Below are 6000 nucleotides of genomic sequence, written 5' to 3' on the forward strand. Positions count from 1 at the left end.
ATAATGACTTGCTGGAGTATTGACTTGCCAGGGTACAGTTCCACAGGTGCCAGCAGCACCTTGCTGCAGTGACTGTTCTTCATCTGTGAGCCTAGCCAGTGAGTTTCATCAGGCTATTCAACTATGGAGGTATCATAGCCAAGATCAATTCCACCCTCACTCACCTTCCATATATGCATTTTCCAGCAGAGGACATTCGCTGGTGATCAGGAGCACAAATCGACTGATTTTTTTTCCCTCTCTGGCCAGGGCCAAAAGTCGCACCCCAACCGCTGTTCAGGCTGTGATCAGCGAACTCCATACAAACTGGGGATCAAATTTATGGTTTTCTGATCTGTCTAGCTCCATACCACACTGGGTGGTAAATTTATTCACTGAACCATCCTCTATTTCAATTTTACTCTACTTTTGAAAGGGTTGTTTGGTTGAACGTTTTATTATCTTAATTGCAGTCCTAGCACAGGTGTATAGAAATTACTTTTGAAACAAGGCCTACCTGTCATTATGATAATTTAGGAAACAGTACAAGTAGTACCCTGGCACCAGTATCAGGGCACTGCAGTACTGTTCTAGAATGGAAGTGTACTCTCCATGCCAACTTTTCAGTGCAAAGGTTAGGTGAAATATGTCAAACACTCACTGCAAGGCAATATGTTGGAGCACTGACACATAATGCCACAGAGTGGCTGAATAGGGGGTCTCATTCCATGTGGCTGTGAATCCTTTTCAGTTGTGTTATTTTAAGGAGATGCAAAGCTGAGGCCTAGTACTTCTGAACAAGGAGGAATAGAAAAATTGGATGGCAATTCCTCCCTGGGTACCTGATAGGGGTTAGTTCAGAACACCGTTGGCAGAGGCCTATCATCTGTGACTGATGTAAGGTGCAGGGAGACCACAAAATAAGAAGAAAAATAGGATGCTAAGGTGGTGGGATAGGACTGCAGTGGGATTTGCTGTGGCCTGTGGTTAGCTGATTTCAGTTACTTAAATGTATGCAGGAAAGCCCTTGTCCCATTTTGGGCCTGGTGCTGGGAGCTCCTGGGGGGCGAGCGGTGTTGTGGGGGTCGAGGTGGGTGGGGGGGGGGTGTTGAGGAATCATATGTCAGCTGCTTTTAAAGGCATTGTGGGAAATGTAAAAAATTGCAGCCACTTAAAGGTAAGTGGCCAAATACATAGGGACAGAAATTTGTACCAACTTCTATAAATATTTAGATGTCTTTATAAGGGGCAAGACGCTGGCTACTAAAAGCAGGTGGCAGACAAAATATGTGTGGCAGCAGAAAATGGAGTCTGTGGTCAAAAGATGGAGTGGTGCATCCCCTCAACCCTCTGTTTGATGGCTGATGTATCAGAGGTGCTGCTGTATGGGGTGGATGTGACCAAAATAAAGAACCCATGAAGCACTTCATAAATTCATTTAATAGTAATCAAACATGCATTTGTCAGTGGTCTAATAACCAACAAGTGACTATCCTTCTTGGGTGCTGGATACCACCAGTGGGATTTGGGTGAGTGAGGACCAAGAAATTGGGGTCCTGAGTGCTTCTGTCCTGTTCATGCTAGTTTTGCACCCTGATCTACCTTCCATTTGGGATGCATACGTAATGAGAGTCTTAAGCAGGCCTTTAGATATTTGCAATATTCAAGCATTAATTTGTCAGTGCCCATTATGAGATGTAAAAGGGAAGTGGTTTATAGTCCCAATTTAAATGGACAAGAGTAAAAAATTAATGTGTAGTTTTAATACAATTTTGTATTTTTGTCTAAGGTTTAGTGTATGAATGGAATTATTTTTCAGCTAATGTTTGGTGTAACTTTTTTTCCAATGTATGTTTGTGTATTAATATAATTTTTTCAGCTAATATTTCATGTATTGTTCCTGTGTTTTGCCAGATCAAACCAGGGAGGCAGTGGGGTATTGAGCGAGGTCATGGAAGGGTAGAGCTGGGTGTCATCAGCATATGTGTGGGAGCTGACTCAAGGGGCAGCCAGTAGGTGAAGAAAAGGAGGGGGCGAAGAATGGATTCTTGGGGGACTCCTAAGGTAACGGTGCGGAATGGGAAGAAAAACCATTGCTGGAGAAGCTCTGGCTTGGATAGGTAAAAATAGAAACAAGCTGAACTAAGAGACAAAGGACATGTGGTTGGTGTATCTTTTGGGAGGTATTAAGGGTGACACTTTATGTATCTCATCCTCCTTAAGGATTTTTTTTCTGTTCTGTAGAATTCTTGGAAAGATGGAAATAAAAACAGAAAATGCTGGAAACACTTAGCACGTCAGTCAACATCTGTGGAAAGAACAGCCAAGTCAACGTCTCAGGTTTCGTTTTGTCAGAACTGGAAAAAATTACAGATGGCCAGCATTTAAAAAAGAACAAAACACGAAGAAGAGGAAGGAAAAACACACGCGCACACATGCGTGCATGACAGAAGTAGGATGACTTGTAAATTGCTTAATTGGAAAACAAGTGATAGTTAAATGGCTGAAGTAATATTAACATGATGGAATAGCAGGCATAATGAGAGAAATTAAAGACATTTATGAGACATAGAGACTACGTGAAATGTTGAGGTAGTGTTGCTTCTCTCTTTCCATAAACACTGCCTCCCTGGTTTGATCTGGCAAAACACAGGAACAATACATGAAATATTAGCTGAAAAAATTATATTAATACACAAACATACATTGGAAAAAAAGTTACACCAAACATTAGCTGAAAAATAATTCCATTCATACACTAAACCTTAGACAAAAATACAAAATTGTATTAAAACTACACATTAATTTTTTACTCTTGTCCATTTAAATTGGGACTATAAACCACTTCCCTTTTACATCTCATAATGGGCACTGACAAATTAATGCTTGAATATTGCAAATATCTAAAGGCCTGCTTAAGACTCTCATTACGTATGCATCCCAAATGGAAGGTAGATCAGGGTGCAAAACTAGCATGAACAGGACAGAAGCACTCAGGACCCCAATTTCTTGGTCCTCACTCACCCAAATCCCACTGGTGGTATCCAGCACCCAAGAAGGATAGTCACTTGTTGGTTATTAGACCACTGACAAATGCATGTTTGATTACTATTAAATGAATTTATGAAGTGCTTCATGGGTTCTTTATTTTGGTCAGCCTGGTGTCTCACATACACAGAAACCTATCACCATGCTTAAGAGTCCCCAAACCAAACTATTGAGAACAGCTTGTCGTGCTGCAACCCAATTAAGATAGGGACTGACCTTTGACTATATGAGTGCATTTTTGCATAATCAGACTCCAGCAAACGCCTTTCAGAAGTCGTCGTCCAAAGTCTCAGATTTTGCTTGTCAGTTATATGACATATATTTGCTTTCAAAATGGTGGAAGGACCTGTGTGGCAAGATGACTTGCAATATGCCATCCATCTTGATGCTGTAGATGTTTTAAGTCCAATGCTGTGTACCAGGCTTACTCATCACCAACTGTTTAATCCAGGCCCTCATTTAGGGGGTTTTCACAAAGGGATGTGCCCACCATAATATTGACCCCTGTCGTAGAGTGCTTAGCAGCACAACATTTCCTCCTAACAATGGTTTTCCCTTTATGCTATAACTCCACAGCTTGGTTCTGGATCTCACACATGGGTTGAAAGAAGTTATCTTGTTACATGCTCAGGAGTGCTGAACCATGAGAACTATTTGGATACATATTTTATAAGCCACAGGTTTAACCTGCAATGGGACTTTGTTGTCACCAAAGAGAGAAAAGCAAAACCAGATCTGTCGTTGCTTTTTCTCAGTGTGGTCCCAAAGAACTGTGTCTAAACTAAAGCTGGCATCCACACAATCGCCAATGTCAATCGACAATTTAGATAGATACCTCTTGTTTCCTCCAATCAGCACCTTCACGATTCACCTTGAGCGGTTCAGAACCATAATACTGCACTTAGAGGTGCCCACTACCATTTCCCACTGATTAGCCTATTATTGAAGATGGCAAGATTTCCAAGGAGGTCCAGCAAACAACACTAGAAGTGCTACAATTCTTTTACAAACACCTGGAATACCAACGCATTATCTTCCAATGCCATTAATCACATCTTTCATGAAGACATTGAATAGGATGGGTGCCAGTGATCACCTTGCCTCAATCCTCTTTCAAACAAGATACGTTCAGCAATGCTCCCTTCGACCATACGCAAATCTTGGAGAGCATATTCTGATAAAATGCAAGACTCAGCCATTTGCTCCAATAGCTCCTAGTTTCTTTATAAAGGGTGTATGAGGCACTCGGTTGAAAGCCTGACAAAAATCAATGAAAACAATATGTGTGGATTTCCCCTAAGCCTTACAAAATCCACAATCTCATATAAGCCCACTATCTGCTTCACACATTCCTCATGAGAACAAAATCCAGCTTGTTCCTTCTTGATTACATTGCATATAAGTGCTGTAACAATGCCCAAAACCACTCTAAGTGCCACTAATATCAGTGAGCATCCTTAGTAGTGTTCAGACTAATGTGCATAATCCCACAATTGCCATCTGGAACACCGAGTGTATAAGTTCACCAAAGAGAATCCTATTTCTCAGCCTCAGGCAGTTCCCAGGCGAGTAAGCGTTCTTGGCATTTATCTCTAAGACTTTAATCATTTCTTTCTACCCCCTTTCCTAGATCAGTTTTCAGGAATTCAGTATAAAAACCATCCAACCCGTACCACCCTATCATTAGTTAGGAATATAGTGCCGAGTCTTCTTTTTACCAGCAAACTGGCTCATGCTGGATTTCTAACTGCTCAACAAACTCCACTGGCTTTTCCAGCCTCTATGTAGCTTGGTACTTATTATAGCCAACTAGCACAGTGCTATGTCCAGACCCTGAGAATGCCCTCACAGGTTTGTTGAAGAGCACCAGTCTTGTCGGTCATTGGCACTAGCCCAGACAAACCCTTTCATCTGTGATTGGCATCAGATTTTAGTCAATGGAAAAATGAATTAGTTATCTTTGTGCAATTGTAAGCAGAAGAGAAAGATGTGTTTTGAAGTAAAGATGACCAAAATTCTGTGTAATTCTTTGTTCTGCGTTATATCATAGCTTTAACTAGTTACAAAAACAGTTTTAAAAATAGCAATTAATTTTTTTTTATTATTCTTATACCGTTGCATATTCGGTTTATGCCTTGGCACAGACAGATAAGTAGCAAATAAAATATTTTATGTTGAAATTACTGGCAAGCACCAGATGTGATTTGCATTCCCTAACTTTTCACAATGTTAAGGAAGTTGTGCTACTCATATAACAATAAAAGAGGGTTTAATTGCACATTGTAGTAACTAACCAAAAATAGCTGTTCTAGATACCAGTGAACAGACAGCAGAGATTTCCCAGCTAAAAAAAACTTCCTGAACTTGGTTCCCAGAATGGAATATGAATGAGATATGAATCATCTGCTGTGATACAACAAATTTTAAAATGCTACATTCTCAGAAGGCAATCTCACTCCAGTCACGCTAACATGTTTTGGCCCTGAAATTCCGATGGATTGGTAGGGCATAAACCTGGCAGATCTATTTGGGGAGGAGAGAGCTTTTACAACATATTTAATTTATGCCCTAATTTCCGCCAGAAATGAGGGAAGGCATAAAATGTGCCCTCCTTACCTTAGGTGCAGCCATGCAAATGATGGGCTTAGGCAAGGATGACATCATGCATCCTAAATTCTGTCAATTCTGCTCTACAATCCGCCAATGTGACTTATGCCTCGATTGAACAGGAGTAACTTAGAACAGCAGCTGAGTAAATGTAGGTCTGCTGTCAGAAATGTACAAAATAAATATTATTGGTATCTTGCAGCCATAACACTTATATTTGCTGGGGTTATTTAACCTTGTCCTGCATTGGAGAGGTGTCCTGAGTGCAATTGTGATGTTTAACATCACCTCATTCCAAATTGGAGAGCACTTCACAGTGGGGAGATGATGAGCTGACAAGCAGAGCACAGCAGGAGAGGGGAGGGC

At 40.9% G+C, this 6000-nt stretch overlaps 1 long non-coding RNA gene across 2 annotated transcripts in view; it reads left to right on the top strand.

Moving 5' to 3' along the window:
* The window catches only part of LOC137344903 (uncharacterized), an 82870-nt gene extending 79798 nt beyond the window's left edge, over positions 1 to 3072 (top strand). For both annotated transcript variants that reach the window (XR_010968489.1, XR_010968490.1), the window contains exon 3: positions 2224 to 3072. This is a non-coding gene — a long non-coding RNA (uncharacterized lncRNA). The remainder of the gene's footprint in view (positions 1 to 2223) is intronic.
* The last annotated feature ends 2928 nt before the right edge of the window (positions 3073 to 6000 follow it).

This window comes from Heptranchias perlo, chromosome 28 (genome assembly GCF_035084215.1).
Source record: "Heptranchias perlo isolate sHepPer1 chromosome 28, sHepPer1.hap1, whole genome shotgun sequence".
Taxonomy (NCBI): Eukaryota; Metazoa; Chordata; class Chondrichthyes; order Hexanchiformes; family Hexanchidae; genus Heptranchias; species Heptranchias perlo.